This window comes from Chrysemys picta, chromosome 1, assembly GCF_011386835.1.
Source record: "Chrysemys picta bellii isolate R12L10 chromosome 1, ASM1138683v2, whole genome shotgun sequence".
NCBI lineage: Eukaryota > Metazoa > Chordata > Testudines > Emydidae > Chrysemys > Chrysemys picta.
In genome coordinates, this window is record NC_088791.1 from 164,757,554 (window position 1) to 164,775,059 (window position 17,506).

At 41.8% G+C, this 17,506-nt stretch overlaps 1 protein-coding gene across 18 annotated transcripts in view; it reads left to right on the forward strand.

Moving 5' to 3' along the window:
* EPHA3 (EPH receptor A3) overlaps positions 1-17,506 on the forward strand; it is a 469,948-nt gene that overhangs the window by 83,425 nt on the left and 369,017 nt on the right. For 7 of the 18 annotated variants that reach the window (XM_065588985.1, XM_065588993.1, XM_065588950.1 and 4 more), the window contains exon 1: positions 12,308-12,890. The exons of 6 other annotated variants lie outside the window; for them this stretch is intronic. The gene's annotated coding sequence lies outside the window, so the exon portion shown is untranslated. Of the gene's footprint in view, positions 1-4,367; positions 4,387-12,307; positions 12,891-17,506 lie in introns of those variants that run through there. 5 more of the 18 variants (XM_065588991.1, XM_065588958.1, XM_065589029.1 and 2 more) reach the window with 2 other exon arrangements.

Below are 17,506 nucleotides of genomic sequence, written 5' to 3' on the forward strand. Positions count from 1 at the left end.
CCAGACAGGGAGGTATAGCAGAAAAGCATTTTAAGGCACTCAGGGTTACAGGACAAGCAATGACACAACCTCTCACTGGTCTGGGTTGAACTCCAAAACAAGACAGTATGTACGTACTGCCAGTGGCCCTTATACAATATGGGAACACCAAGCATTCAAAACAGTCAAATAACATTTTGCATGTTGACAAGCTTTATGACCTGGGGTAGCAATACCCTCTTAACAGCAGCGTATGCCTTCATGACACCAGCCCCCAACAGTTGAATTACCAATATCTGACTGGTAGCAACTGAGTGTGGTAATTGATGATGGCTCTACACTTCTCCACGGGGGAATTTTCATGTTGGTGCTCTGGCACGAGCTCTGTGCAGAATTCCCGAAAAGTGACCACCTCCTTCCTGCTTGTTAGCCTGGGTCTGTCAACACACACCTGCCTGTGTGATTGCCAGTACATATGCAACACCCTGTATTAATGATGGTTAGGGCTATAGTGGTCAGTAGTGCGTCCTGCACTGTACCAAATGATAGTTTGAGAGTTTGTTTGAAACTAAGTTGGAAACTGGCACTGACCAGGGAACACCAAACTAGTGACTAGATACCATGGAAGGAATCAAAGGAGTTTGACCCCCAAGACCCAGAATTCCAATAGGCTCTGGAAGGTATCCCACAATCCACCATGATAAACAACTCATAATGCATTGAGACCAGTAGTAGAACAATGCATCCTGGGGGAATGGCCCTGAATGCTGTGTGTGTGATTTTGAAAACACACAGTACTGTGTGAACAGTGTGATTCACAAGGAGAGTAGCTTTTAAGCTGCTTTAGGCACAGCAAAGTGGAGGCACTCTTATAGCTTAGTTATTATCTGTATAAATATAGGGGGGAGGAAAGTGTTAAAAAACCTTTCTCATGTAAACCAAGGCTTAGAGAGACACTGTAGACTTATATGATGAAATGATATACCATGGAAAAAAGAACTCAATAAACAAACATTTAGGTGGAGAAAACAAAGCTACACAGGTTGGTAAGTGAGAGGGTCTTTGCACTGCCAAGATGAGTACATTACAGAAGTGGGAGAAGATACAACTGTAGGGTCTGATCCCTAGTAGAGTATGTGGCACCTCCTCAAAGATGTGATGTGCTTCAGTGCCCATTAATTTAATTGAGAATTGAAAGTGGTTCACCCCTCCCAGGAAGGTGAGTTTCCTAGGGAGAAATGGGATGTCTTCCTTCTGTGCATGATTAATTCATCCCAAGATGTTCATCTGAGATATATTTGTGCTGCTGAAAGGTCTGACTGAGTTACATTGGGTTCAGTTTTTCCACTTTAAATGGGGTTTCAGCCTTTTTGTTTTGTGTGAAGGATACAGTGTCTCTTCTTCCCCAAATGTACAGTTCAATCTGTGAATAAAGAGAGAAGAATAAATATTCTTAGTATTACACCCAATTTCAAGCCCCTTTACACTGCTCTGGCAGTGTAAAGGGGATTTAGCATAAATGAGAACAAGGTGCTGACATTTTTAAAGGCTTTGTAGATAAATCTGTTAATTAATTTGAGTTTTAATTAATTAAAAATAAGATCTTTAGGGTTTTTTTTCCAGACCTCTCTCACTGATATCCCTTCTGATATTTGAAAATTGACTCACTTATAGATTTTAGCATCACCTAAAGGATAGTCTACATAATAAACTTATTATTCATAGCTATTGTCTCACTGTGATATTCAACAGAAAAGGTCATTGAATAGTCAAACATCAAATTTTTAATTCTGTTTCTAGACATCACGGTTGTGAAGAAAGTCTTGATGAATTAAACACTCCTCCTCTTTTTTCCCCATCTAGTAATGTAATCATTTTAATTCACCAGTAGAGATGACTCCTTTCACAAACAGGATCCTCGTGAAAGTGCCCAGCCAAATCAGGAGCCAAACCCTGTCACCGAGGCCTGGTCCACACTAACCCCCCACTTCGAACTAAGATACGCAATTTCAGCTACATGAATAATGTAGCTGACGTCGAAGTACCTTAGTTCGAACTTACCGCGGGTCCAGACGCGGGTCCAGACTCCGCTTACTCCTCTCGCGGAGCAGGAGTACCGGCGTCGACGGTGAGCACTTCCAGGATTGATTTATCGCATCTAGACAAGACGCGATAAATCGATCCCAGAAGATCAATTGCTTACCGCAGGATAGGAAGTATAGACCTACCCTAAGGCTCTATTCTTTGTGAAAAGAGCCACTGCTGTGCTGGAGTTGCTTTCTAGAAGTAAGCAACTGGAAAATTCACATATAAACCCGGTGTGTGGGGTTTTAAAAGGGTGTTGTACAAAACATATCTGATACAACCTCAAAAGCAAGGTTGTGGAAAGTTTGACATCTAACGGAACACACCCTTTGCTCCTCCATCCAGAGACACTGTGGACCACTAGCACAACCATGATACTATATAAACAATTTTAGTTCCACCCCAATAGAAATGCCAGCTTTCAAGCATCCTCTTGCCCAAACTTGTGTGGTTTTCCATAACTGTGTAGCGGGTATAAGTAGGGTTAAGTCTGGTCTGTTTGGTAGTGGGGGAGTTGGAGTTGGATTAATGGTAGTATGCAGTTACGGCTATGGTGTATTGTGTAACTACTATGCACTACAAGCTAGTAGACAGGGAGCTATCATGACTCCACTGAAGTCCAGTGGGCGTTTTGCCATTGACTTGGTGGAGCCAAGTCTATACCCCAGGTGTCTGAGTGGAGCAGTGGAAGTTATGGACTGTTAGATGACTTAACTTTTAATTTTGTTGCTTTGAGATTGTCAGGTTGGTAATTATTTTTAAATTGCAGCATTGCCTAGAAATCCTGAAGCCTATTGTGCTAAGCACTGTACAGGTGCAACAAAGGGCCTATCTAAGTAATATATTTTGTGTACAGATACTGACACACCGTATAATGTTTGTATTCATTATATGCCTCCATTTTTACTATTAATGTTGAGAGTTAAGCATCTGTACCTAAAAACCTGTATGCTGAGGGCATGCTGGGAGTGAAATGACAAAGGTAGTAAGATGCATATGCCACATTTTAAAAGGAGTGAGAGCTGTCTTAAAAGGTAGTAAAAATTCTCTTTTATTTATTTATTTATTTTTTTAAGAGGAAACTTTTATCATGCATTTGATTTTTGACAGCTCTGCAAAATAGTCAATCCACTGAGCAGCTACAAAAAGTAATGTACCTGAAGATGATTTGATCATTTTTATCCAAACTCCATTTGTAAGAATCAATTATGGCATTAGAAAAAATATTGGTTACTTTTCATCCTCATGAAAGACTGGCATTTAATATTGGAGAAAGCACCCAGCTTCTGAACACACTTCAGGAATTGCGCTACATTTGCTTAAGCTGTTGTGCCATTATAATATTGCACGTGAACAGAAACAAATTAAGCACATTAACTTCATAGAGACTGGAAATTATAACCTGGGTGGTGACTACTTTAAGGGTTTTTTTCTCTCTTCTATTTGTCATGCCAGAACATTGTCACTAACTAGACCCTGTGCTTAGGGGAATACTTGTATACAGACACAACTCCAAACTGTTAACATGACCAACATCAATGTATCTTTTTAATTTGGGGGCCTGATCCAAAGCCCTTTATAGTCAAGGGAGAGACTTCCATTGGGTTGAATGGACTTTAGGTGGCATCCTTAGTCATTAATGTTTCAACACAGAGAAAAGTTATACTAGGATCACATAATGCCATCAGAACCACATTAAGACTAATATTGATGTTATTAATGAACATGTGCAGTGGGCATGGTGTCTATTGTTTGTTTTTATCACTAAGTCCACATATTCATCCTAAAACAAATTCCCAGAATAACCATTCCAGCACCCAGCTTTCCAATATCATTATGCCCAATATCATGAAAGAACACCTTTGGGTTTGTTTTCTTTGGAGATGCTAAAATTCTCTTACATGCTACTTGGGACTGGATAAAGGCTTATAGTTTCAGCAACACATTGGTTTTGGCTCCTTCTGTCTAACATCAGGTCATCTGCACTAGGCTATGTTGGGAGAAAATGAGGTTCCACCAACCAGGGTTTCAATTAATACAAATATATGTTAATTCATTATCTGTATTTCTCTTATTCTATCCACATCTTAAATCCCTCCCTTTTGCTAATACTAAAAAAGCTGTTTCTTCTCTTCCCTGCCAGTGGAGTACCATCTACCCTATTTAAAATTATGACTCTCAGAATCTTTGGGTCTGATTTTGATCTCACATACCCAAGGCAGAATATGGAGTGACTGCGTTTTAATTAATGGAGTTATGCCCGTGTAAAATTGGTGAGAGAAGAATCAGGAATTTTAAATTAAACGAAAATCCAACTGAACAGTAAGTAAACAGTTTTTCATAGCATTGGAATATGGCTAGAGGAAGGTTAGGGCAGGAGATTGACTCAAGACTCCTTGGTTCTATTTGTCTCTGCAATGTGTGACAAAGGACAAATCAATTGAACTATTCTCCATTGCCAAGTATTGACTTCTGTGTAAAGTGGGGGTAGTACACTAATCAGAATTCTCCACACCTCACGCTGGTTTAAATGATTATTACATGTCACACAGCAGTGGAGAATCTGGCCCTGTGCCTTAGTTTATCTATCTGTAAAATTGGTAACTATATTTCTCCCCTTTAAAATAAGTAATCATATGCTTTGAGTCAATCACTTATTTTACATTAAGGGGAAAATAACAAATGAAAAGTCCAAAGACAAGACAGGGCATTTCCCCCTCTAACAATCTAACACCCATGTCCCTGAAGCTGGCATGGACACTCGTGTACATTTAAAAGGCACTACCCAAAAACCACACAACCTCCTTTCAGTTACAAAGGCCATAGTAGTAGAACTTATCTAACAATATGTTGTGAAGCTTAATTGATTATAAGGCGCTTTATAATCCTTTGATAGGCAATATCTTTTATCTGCGAAGTACTATTATAGTTAGTCAAAGTGTAAAAATGAAGTCTGGTTTTCTTTTTTCAGTGTAACAAATCAAACGATCTTACTAGCCATTATGGACACAGAAGTATATGGTTGTCATTAGGAATGTAAATGTCAGGTAATGTGCTTAAAATCCTCATTATAGAGAAGAACCCAAGTATCAAAAGTGACATAAATTGCTGGCCAGCTTGGACGTTGCAGAAGAGAATTGCTGCAGAACCCTGTAACAAGGATTAATTGGAATGACAATAAAGAACCACCAGTTTTATGTTGAGATCATGAAAGTATAGAGGCAAAGTTGAATATATAACTACATATGTGCTAAAACTGACTGGAACGAAATAATAGCATAAAGTGCTAACTTTTAAAAAAGATATTAAGATCTTTCAGTAGCATCTAACACATTGTGGGTGCTACTGAAGTCTCTTTATGTAAGAGCTCTATTTTTTGCTGTAATAGAAATTAATACCACTATAAATCCTGAAATTTGGAATAATGTATTACATATATATGTTTACTTTGAAATTAAGATTTAGTCTTCAAATACTAATTTCTTCATGTGAAATCAAGTTTTCAAAGTGGCTATTGATTTTGTTGGCTTCAATTTTTGAGTGTCCAACTTCAGAGACACTTTGGGTCTGATTTTTAGATTTGCTAACTTCCTGCAGCTCCAATTGACTTAAATTGCAATTACGAATGCCCAGTGCTTCTTGAAAGGCAGGCCAAGGATATGTCAAGTTGCCCATGCAGAAACTGATGAACCCAAATCCAGTGTGCAATTTTTGAAAAAGCATGAACCTTAGCATCCTAAGATGCTGCATAGAATTGCACTAGTTGCTACATTTCACTTCTAAAATGTGACTGCATTTGAATGATAAGTCATCATCTCTTCATCTGTAGTTTGTATTTTATATCAATTTCTTAAGTTTGCAAAGCATTTTGGAGTCCTTTCAGATGATATCTCCTGCCTAAATATAAGATTACATTAAAAAGAGAACTTGAGGTTATTTATCATTTACAAATTAATAATTGTATCTTGGACTGAATAAACACCAAGGCCAAGGTGCTTATTATCAATAAATTGTAAAACCTAAATCAAAAGTTTATTAGCACCAGCCATGCTTGTTACTAAGTTTACAGAACCACTTTCAAGCTGCTGCTGTTACTCTTATGATGAAGTACTTGCATATTGAAACTTGAAAGAAAAATAAAAAATATAGATAGGGTAACTGATGAAAGGAAAACTTTTTATTTATTTGCTTGTTTTATAAAATGAATATGTTTTTAATCTTCCTCTACCTCCTTCCTATCATTTATCTCTTTTCTGCTTCATTTTCCTCATTACTTGTCCTCCCTCTCTCGTCTCCTAACTGGTCATTAGTAGTACCGGTCAAATTTTCCAGTGGAGTGTTTTTCTGACAGAAAATGCTGATTGAAAGCAAAACATTTCACAGAAATGAGTCTATTTTGATAAAATTTTACTTTGTGGCGGGAGGGAAATCGGAATAGAGCATACGGATAAGCTTCCATTTTGACCTTTTCAGAGCAGCGTATTTCAATTTTCATTTCAGAACAACTTTTCATTTCAATTTTTAATTTTATATTATATGAATTGTAAAATAAAATATAAAATCAAAACAATTTCATTTAACCCCAGTTTGTTTTTCCCCTAAACATTTAATTTAATGGGATATTTTTAATTTTTTGTTTCTTGATGTTTTAGAACAGAAACAAATATTAAATTACGGAATTTTCTGCAAAATGGACAATCTAGTTTCCAGTCAGCTCTAGTCAGTAGTGTTCTGTTAGTAAAGAGGGAATTTTTGTGGGGGCATGTGGTGAGTAGGAAGAAGAGCCTTTGATTCCCTATGTGATGGTGGGGAGGTGAGTCTTTCTAACTGTCTCTGTGGTGGGTGTGCAAGAGGAGAGTGTCTGGTGTGGGGAGCCTTTATAACTGTGCAGTATGTGGGGATAACTGAGTATATTACTTTCAACCCTAAATTGGGAGAGATGAGATGGTTTACATTTAAGACGAAAAAGGGAAATACACACACTTGTGAGTAACTACTGTGTGTGTATAAGGGTGTTGGCTTGCAAGAAGAGAGGTAGCAGTAGGAAGAGACATAGGAAACAGAAGACAAAGAGTTTTTAAAGGCACTTTCTCTTCCACCAGTTTCAGAGTCCTATTGCTTGCTTTGTGATAATTCCCCTTTCCTTTTGTAAATTTGGGAATTTGTCTATTTCCACTGAGGTGAGTAAAATATTTCATTAGAATCTTTGTTGGCAAATTGTTTAAATTCTACATAGAGAAGCCAATGAAAGTAAAGAAAATAAAAGTAAAGAAATAGTTTTTACATTATGGCATCCTGAATGCTAAGTGACTAGAAGGGGCTAATCAGACTGCAGAGTTTTACACACTCCACCATATGGTTAATCTCAATCTTATAACTATGCGAACCTGCCACCCACAACCAGAGTGCAGGGACCTGCATAACAGAGATGCATACACTTATGTATTAAATAACTGTACAACATTCCTGCTTGCTGAGCAGCTGAGGCAAATCCAGTTTGGTATAATAGTAGTCTTACTTTAGCTTTAAATCTTCATCCGAGTTCCGCATGCACCATTGTCCATATAAAACCATTGTATTGCTTAGCACAATGTGGCATGATTGTCTAAACAGCCTGGATTGAACTGGTATTAATTAGCCATGTCATGCTATTACTCATTGTCCATCAATTGCTCTTACCATTCAGATCATGTTTGAATTTGCTAGCAGAGCAGCATGTGTAAACCTTATCTGACTGGAATGATTCTCTTTGGTGCTATTTTATATTTTACCTATTCCAAAAGAGATTCCCTCTTCCAGTCATTGATGTTGTGTAGGGACAGATTCTCCTTCAGTATGAAAGCATTTTCAATGTTAAAAAGGAAGAAAATAGACTGGAATCTCTTGTGTGTATTGGGTTGTAAACAGCTTTGTAAGTATCAATCCTTTTTTCTCTGTACCACACCTTTACATTTTTAAGCAGTTTACCTGTGTGCAGGGAGATGGTCATCATTTTGTGAAGTAGAGCTGATCCAGCATTTCACAGAGGAGTGATTTGCTTTGCTTTCTCATAGAGACATGCTTTTGTCTGCTCTGTGTTTTCCTTTAGCCTCAGAGTGAGGGCCTGCCTACATGCAGAGTTGAACTGGTTTAATGTAAGGCGCAAAAAGGCTATGTGGACACTTTAGTTCCAATTTGTGTGTGTGTGCGTGAAGCTTATGTCAGTTAGGAATACAAAGATAAATGAAAATGTGTCCATACAGGTGCGTATCTGGTTTAGCTAAATCTATGCAAATTTGTTTGTAGATAAGGCCTAAGAATATGACATGGCCTCTCTCTGCACTGGTGAGTGAAGATGGCCAACCTCCCAGAAAAACATACGCTGCACTCCCTTAAACAGTATGGAAGCCATTGTTCTCCCCATCTCCCTCTGCCTCCTGCAGCTGCCACTTGGATAGTGCTTCTCCTCACTGTCCTGAGTGTGGGCGGTTATTGCTGTAAGGCATAAATCTGCTCCATAAGTGACCATTTAAGGCAATAACTCTAATGTTGGCCTTCTGAGCATAACACAAAGGAAATTACATGTGTGCCTCCAAAGGGAAAACTCTCCATTGTGTCAATCATTCTGGCTGCCACAGAGCTCTGTTCTTGGCTCTGTATTGTTTTAAAATGGTAAACTGTTATTAAGGGTTGCATTTGGTAGTAAAGCTTGTACAGAGCTCTTGCTGGAAGAAATACACAAGGCAGGAAAGAGTGAATGTCGGACTTATCAGTTTTCAGAGTAACAGCCGTGTTAGTCTGTATCCGCAAAAAGAAGAACAGGAGTACTTGTGGCACCTTAGAGACTAACAAATTTATTAGAGCATAAGCTTTCGTGGACTACAGCCCACTTCTTCGGATGCATATAGAATGGAACATATATTGAGGAGATATATATACACACATACAGAGAGCATAAACAGGTGGGAGTTGTCTTACCAACTCTGAGAGGCCAATTAATTAAGAGAAAAAAAACTTTTGAAGTGATAATCAAGCTAGCCCAGTACAGACAGTTTGATAAGAAGTGTGAGAGTACTTACAAGGGGAGATAGAGTCAATGTTTGTAATGGCTCAGCCATTCCCAGTCCTTATTCAAACCGGAGTTGATTGTGTCTAGTTTGCATATCAATTCTAGCTCAGCAGTCTCTCTTTGGAGTCTGTTTTTGAAGTTTTTCTGTTGTAATATAGCCACCCACAGGTCTGTCACTGAATGACCAGACAGGTTAAAGTGTTCTCCCACTGGTTTTTGAGTATTTTGATTCCTGATGTCAGATTTGTGTCCATTAATTCTTTTGCGTAGAGACTGTCCGGTTTGGCCAATGTACATGGCAGAGGGGCATTGCTGGCACATGATGGCATATATCACATTGGTAGATGTGCAGGTGAAGGAGCCCCTGATGGTATGGCTGATGTGATTAGGTCCTATGATGATGTCACTTGAATAGATATGTGGACAGAGTTGGCATCGGGGTTTGTTACAAGGATAGGTTCCTGGGTTAGTGGTTTTGTTCAGTGATGTGTGGTTGCTGGTGAGTATTTGCTTTAGGTTGGGGGGTTGTCTGTAAGCGAGGACAGGTCTGTCTCCCAAGATCTGTGAGAGTAAAGGATCATCTTTCAGGATAGGTTGTAGATCTCTGATGATGCGCTGGAGAGGTTTTAGTTGGGGGCTGAAGGTGACAGCTAGTGGTGTTCTGTTATTTTCTTTGTTGGGCCTGTCTTGTAGGAGGTGACTTCTGGGTACTCGTCTTTCTCTGTCAATCTGTTTTTTCACTTCAGCAGGTGGGTATTGTAGTTTTAAGAATGCTTGATAGAGATCTTGTAGGTGCTTGTCTCTATCCGAGGGATTGGAGCAAATGCGGTTATATCTTAGAGCTTGGCTGTAGACAATGGATCGTGTGGTGTGTCCTGGATGGAAGCTGGAGGCATATAGGTAAGTGTAGCGGTCAGTAGGTTTCCGGTATAGGGTGGTATTGATGTGACCATCGCTTATTAGCACAGTAGTGTCCAGGAAATGGACCGCTTGTGTGGATTGATCTAGGCTGAGGTTGATGGTGGGATGGAAATTATTGAAATCATGGTGAAATTCCTCAAGGGCTTCTTTTCCATGGGTCCAGATGATGAAGATGTCATCAATGTAGCGCAAGTAGAGTAGGGGCGTTAGGGGACGAGAGCTAAGGAAGCGTTGTTCTAAGTCAGCCATAAAAATGTTGGCATATTGTGGGGCCATGCGGGTACCCATAGCAGTGCCGCTGACTTGAAGGTATATATTGTCCCCAAATGTGAAATAGTTGTGGGTGAGGACAAAATCACAAAGTTCAGCCACCAGGTTAGCTGTGACATTATCAGGGATACTGTTCCTGATAGCTTGTAGTCCATCTTTGTGTGGAATATTGGTGTAGAGGGCTTCTACGTCCATAGTGGCCAGGATGGTGTTTTCTGGAATATCACCGATGGATTGTAGTTTCCTCAGGAAGTCAGTGGTGTCTCGAAGATAGCTGGGAGTGCTGGTAGCGTAGGGTCTGAGGACAGAGTCTACATAACCAGACAAGCCTGATGTTAGGGTGCCAATGCCTGAGATGATGGGGCGTCCAGGATATCCAGGTTTATGGATCTTGGGTAGCAAATAGAATACCCCTGGTCGGGGTTCTAGGCATGTGTCTGTACGGATTTGTTCCTGTGCTTTGTCAGGGAGTTTTTTTAGCAGATGGTGTAGTTTCTTTAGGTAATCCTCAGTGGGATCAGAGGATAATGGCCTGTAGAATGTGGTGTTAGAGAGCTGTCTAGCAGCCTCCTGGTCATATTCCAATTTATTCATGATGACGACAGCACCTCCTTTGTCAGCCTTTTTGATTATGATGTCAGGGTTGTTTCTGAGGCTGTAGATGGCGTTGTGTTCAGCATGGCTGAGGTTATATGGCAAGTGATGTTGCTTTTCCACAATTTCAGCCTTTGCACGTCGACGGAAGCAATCTATGTAGAAATCCAGTCTGTTGTTTCGACCGTCCGGAGGAGTCCATGCAGAATCCTTTTTTTTGTAGTGCTGGTAGGGAGGATTCTGTGGGTTAGTATGCTGTTCAGAGGTATGTTGCAAATATTCTTTGAGTCGGAGACGTCGAAAGTAGGATTCTAGGTCACCGCAGAACTGTATCATATTCATGGGTCTGGAGGGACAAAAGGAGAGGCACCGAGATAGGACAGACTCTTCTGCTGGGCTAAGAGTATAGCTGGAAAGATTAACAATATTGCTGGGTGGGTTAAGGGAACTACTGTTGTGGCTGCTTGTGGCATGTAGCAGTTTAGATAGTTTAGTGTCCTTTTTCCTTTGTAGAGAGGCAAAGTTTGTCTTGTAAATGGCTTGTCTAGTTTTTGTAAAGTCTATCCATGAGGAAGTTTGTGTGGAAGGTTGGTTTCTTATGAGAGTATCCAGTTCTGAGAGCTCATTCTTAATCTTTCCCTGTTTGCTGTATAGGATGCTGATCAGGTGGTTTCGCAGTTTCTTTGAGAGTGTGTGACACAGTCTCTCAGCATAGTCTGTGTGATATGTAGATTGTAATGGATTTTTTACCTTTAGTCCTTTTGGTATGATGTCCATCTGCTTGCATTTGGAAAGGAAGATGATGTCTGTCTGTATCTGTACGAGTTTTTTCATGAGGTTGATGGATTTCCATTCCATACGGCTAAATGCAGTGCCTTGCATAATGACAGGTTTCAGAGTAACAGCCGTGTTAGTCTGTATCCGCAAAAAGAAGAACAGGAGTACTTGTGGCACCTTAGAGACTAACAAATTTATTAGAGCATAAGCTTTCGTGGACTACAGCCCACTTCTTCAGATGCATATAGAATGGAACATATATTGAGGAGATATATATACACACATACAGAGAGCATAAACAGGTGGGAGTTGTCTTACCAACTCTGAGAGGCCAGTTAATTAAGAGAAAAAAAAAAATGACTGATCAGTAAAAGTCATCTCCCACACCCTGGCATATTGAAGTAAAAACAAGGTCAGCTTGCTAAAAGGCAATAGCACCTTGTCCTTTTGAGTATCGGGATGTGGGCGAGCATCTACTCCAGCCCTGAAGGGGTTGGAAAAGCCCTGCAGGGGACTGGGGCTGAGGCTGGGGAAGGGAGCAAAACCCCAGCTGATTGGGGAAAGTGGCTGCAGCTGGGGCCACGCCCCAAACAGACAGACCAGGCCTTATAAGAAGGCCAGGGCAGCCAGAGGCAGCACTCTCTCTCTCTCCCACTAGAGAAGGGCCTGGAAGCTGAGAGGGTACCTAAAGTAGAGCAGAGCTTGGGGAAGGCTAGAGGAGCTGGGGAGCTCTGGTGTGGAAACCCCTGAGGCTGCAGGCCTTGTTAAAGGCCAGAAAAAGGTACTGTGGAGCAGGGCTGGGGAGAGGCCAAGGGAGCTCCAGCCTAGAAAAAAGCCCCAGGCTGCAGGCCTGGTAAGGCCTATTAAGTACGGGGTTGCAGGGGCCAGCCCACGGGTAGGCAGAGGCAGCAGGTCTGAACCCCTTCGCATTTGAGTGGCTGATACTGCAGTCTGCCCCAGTGAATGGGGGCTAGATGGAGACTAGGCAGTAGCCAAGACTGAGATGAAGTGGGGATAGTGGGTGGGGGTTCCCCTGGGAGGGGCGAGACCCAGAACTGTGGAGGTACTGCCAGGGGGCAGCACCCAGAGAAAGGAGCACTGGGGTCCTGGGAGGGACACGGGGCCAAGGGCAAGGCGGATCACTGGCCTGCAGGGGGTGCTCCAGGATGCTGGAAGAGCTAATTCCCATGGATGACCAGCAGGTGGTGCCGCAGGGGTGAGTCTGCATTGTTACACACCTCCTTTAAATATGGGTCTTGTCAATACCGGGGAAAACCATTATGTTTTAACTAGGATGAAGTTAAACATGATCACCCCACACACACACACAACACTGAATGGACAAAAATAGTTGTGTGGTTTTTTTTATTTTTATTTATTGCTTTATTTATTTTTAAAGCAGTCATGGGTAACAGTGACTCGGTGTACTGGCCCAGCACTGGAGAGGAAGGGGTTAAGGCAACACTCTTAGCAGCAGAAGCCCCACCCCCTCAACCCTGCTAGGCATGCTCCAACTGCTGCTTCAGTATAAAAGGGAGCTGCACGGCTCAGTTGGGGCGAGGAGGGAAGATGCACCTCGCTGGTTCCAGATGAGGAGCAGGAGATGCTGTGGCCCAGGCAGGCACCCGCAGAGGCCCCAGGGAAATTACAGGTACCCGCAGCATCTCGAGACATACCCTGAAGATACCCAGACTCAGCTACAGGAGTCAAGGTAGGAAGCAGCGCAGGGAGGGACCAGCCAGCGTCCCCGCAGTAGTCGGTGTGTTGCAGGTGGATTCCCTGCCGACTATGTGGCCCACCAAATCCCCCTTCTATTGACTCTGGCCACTAGGCCACACTTCCCTGCAGACTAGGGAGTCCCACTGACTCTGGCCATTGGGCCGTAGAACCTTGAGGCAGGGTGCAACCCTCGTGGCTGCGCAGCAGTGCTATTGCCCTGCCCCAGGGTTATGGGAGTACTGGCCCGTGACAGTAACCTTGTCTCTCCTCCAGACTAGACAATGAGGTACAGATGGCACGTTCAGTACTTGGAGCAGGGTCTGCAATCACTTTCTTGACGTAATCTCCTATTCTGGGTTTTTTGAGCAGATTTCATTATTGATTTCAAACAGATTGTATGATATGGCCCTGGATTTTTAGTCCCAGCTCTTTCTATCCCATTGTTTAAACTTTGGCAAGTCACTTACTTCTTCTGTACCTCAGCTCCACACATCTAAAGGAGGAATAGCACTTACTTAACAAGTTGCAGAGAAGTTTATTCCTTGGAGATTCTATGGTAGGTGTGATAGACCTATAGAATAAGCATTGAGTGTCTTTGGACCATTAGGCAGCATTTCTCATAATGCCAAAGAACTATCCTTACCCTCTTGACAGAAGCTGGCAGTACAATATTAAATAAATAAATGTTAAATTGGGGATAGGGAGGGATATAGAGTTCTGAATTTATGAATGGGTGAGGGGAGAAACTTTTTCAAATTGTGAATAAAAATCATGCAAAGCAGCCAAATTTCTCTGGCAAAAGTAATCAGCATCAGAAATGGGTCACATCACTCATGCTACTGTACATACAGTAGAGGTCATCTGTCCAAATACAGTTGGTCTCTCACAGCTTGTCTAGTTAATTTAGATTTCCAGACCTGGTTAAACCTCATCCTAGGTACAAACCCACCCCACAGCTGTGACCAGAAATAGTCGTATCCATTAAGCGCGATATAGACCATTTTCTTACTCTACTTTTCATTCAATAATACATTTATTCAACTAAATCTTTATTAATTGGGATTGGTCAATAATCTGTTGGGGTAACCCCGCAGAAACAAGCCACAAATCATAATTACATTAGAGTATGCTGTCCACTCATGTTGATCTGAGCAGATGGGAATTGGAATTCCCAGCTCTAGTAGATGCCCACCATGCTCGAGTTAGTGCCTAAAAAATAGCAGTGTGGCTACGGCAGGATGGCGAGGGCGACAGGCTAGCCCAGAGGTCAGCAACGTTTGGCACGCGGCTCACCAGGGTAAGCACCCTGGCAGGCCGGGCCACTTTATTTACCTGCTGACATGGCAGGTTCGGCCGATTGCGGCCCCCACTGGCCGCGGTTCGCTGTCCCGGGCCAATGGGGGTGGCGAGAAGCTGTGGCCAACACATTGCTCGCCAACGCCGCTTCCCGCCACCCCCAGTGGCCCGGGGCGGCGAACCGCGGCCAGTGGGGGCCGAACCTGCTGCGTCAGCAGGTAAATAAACCGCCCTGGCCTGCCAGGGTGCTTACCCTGGCGAGCCGCATGCCAAACGTTGTCGACCCCTGGGCTAGCCACTTGAGTACAATCCTGCCAAATCCCCTGGGTATGTACTTGGGTGGCTAACTCAAGCCCCACAGTGCTATTTTTAGGTGCTAGCTTGAACAGAGCTACTGTGTGCATGTGTACCTGAGCTGGGAATTACACCAGCCACCTACTGTGTAGATGTATCCTCATTGTCCACTCAGCCTGAAATCAGAAAACAGCATGACTGACATTGCATCCATGGGGCCAAACCTTAGTCCCACTGAAGTCAATGGAAAAATTCCCATTTACGTCATTGAGACCAGAACTTGACTTATGTAGCATTTTCATAAGAGATCTATATTCTTTCTGCATCTGAGGGTTGTTTTTGTTCAGCAATCTCAGCAAATACTGCAAAATCCCTAGCACGTACTCTGATTTATAAAGGAAATCCTCCAGCATTTCTAGTACCTACATAACCTACAATCAGCATCTGAATAACACAAAGCAGATGTCTAAAGGGAATATTGAAAGTCTGGATCAAGAAGAGCCTCAAGAACTGTACAACTGCAGTAAGTTTGAAAGCAATTACAGTCCCCTTAGTAAAGCAGTGTCCCACATTGAAGACTGTGGCAGTATTTGAAAGGTTCAATGAAAGCAGATTAATCAGTCAGCAACTTTGTAACAAGTTAGATTTGCTATGAATGGTATAGATTCAAATAGACTTGAAGGGACTTTAAAATGGACTTTGTGGGTTTAAAGGCTTTTTATGTCCAGTGCTGTTTAGTGTAAATGCATAACTAAACAAAACTATCTTCCTTTATGTTCAGTGCACAGGAATATGTTTATATCCCAAGGCCATAGGCCTCTATGGTGTAACATTTTCCCTTAGGACAGGATGAGATTTAAGATGGCTGAGCTGCCACTTTTTCACAGATGAATCCCAGTAAGACAGAAACCTTCCCACTTCAAGGTCTCAGCATTCGTTAAAGAAAATTTCCTTTAAACCAACACAGCAGTATAAACTGCAAGGCTGCCAGGTCATTGCTATAGACTTCTGTCAAAAATCGGGCTGAATTTTGGATTCAGTTTTGACATGCATGTTTATTTTCTCACACAAGATTTGCTTTTTCCAGTCATACTCCTCCATAGGGTTTATTCAATTTCACCAGTACCCAAAAAAACTATGTATTTGGTACCTGCTAGATTATTACCAAAGCTCTTTCACATGTCACTCTAAAAACTTTTCCTAGCTGGCTATAGCTGAGAAAAGAAATGTTAGTTTGGGAATGTATTCCATGGAAAACTGCTTTCCAAGCCCCACGTCATTTGATCCCATTTTTCTCCTTATTCCATAAGCACTGGATGCCACTTTTAAATCCTGTTTCCTCAACATTATTAGAATAAGCTGCTCTAGATACCAGAATGTGGTGGTAGTGCTTTGCATAAGGCAATAGTTCTGTGTTCCTTTGGGACTTTGTCCCTCTTTGTACTTCACTTCCTAGGTAAAATTATGCTTGGAAGTTTGATTATTTGATAAGCCTTTTAATTTATAAGCTATAAATTGTCGCATTTCTTTAAATTGGCTGTTAAGTGTCGACTTCTCTTGCTACAAATGTCTGAAACAATTAGGCAAAAGTAATTAGTTAGATTGGTGGTGTGTTCTAGAAAGACTAGCTCAACAGTCAACCAGCAGGAAAAGTAATGTCTGTCGGGCTTTGCTTTTTTCTGTAAATTGAAACACTCTGGAATTTTGATTGTTTTGGGCTAAACTGTTTATCAGATAGCATTTACATTGTACTTGCATTTCTAGCAATGCATCATCACTGACTGTGCAGAGAAATTCCTGTAGGTCTGTGTATGTTTACGGGCCAGTACTACAATGCACTGTTTCCCAGCAAGACATTTCACTGGGGATTGGTGAATCAAATAATATTTCTGGACTCTGGCAAAATTAAGTTTTTGGCAAGGTGAATATATTAATTGAAAAATATTCATCTGCCAGACATTTGAGAATGGTGATGTTCCCAGGGATGCTCCTAATTCTCAATAGTGTGCTCCAGCCAGTCAGTGGCTAGATTTAGATGCTAACTTGTGAAAAAAGTGATTGTCTTTCTGAAGCCATTTTAGGTGCCAAATGGGAGCACTCTGCAGCCCTGCTGATGGGCTTCCTGCAGGAGGCTAGGAGGAGATAATCCATGGACTCGTTCCAAATAACGAACATGTCAGTTACACCTCCAAAAGAAAGCTTCATTTTTCTTGTGTTTTAGGAGAAGCAGAGAGAGTGAGTGAGTCTAGAAGGCTATTTGAACTCTTTCATATTGCAGTACTAGTGCAGCAGGGAGACTGAGAAGAGCACTATTAGCAAGGTGGGCAGGCAGGTACACATTGCTCCCAAGAACTAATTGTTGACTATAGGGTTCTCGGGCTTCAATGCTGGTGCTGCTCCTTCCCTATTCATCTATGCAGCATCTAACTCACACTAAATCTTTGAATCTAAGTAGTTCATGGGTCTTGTCCTGGCTCATTGCACATGGGTGAATTTCACTTGAAGGGGGCAAAACTAATCTAA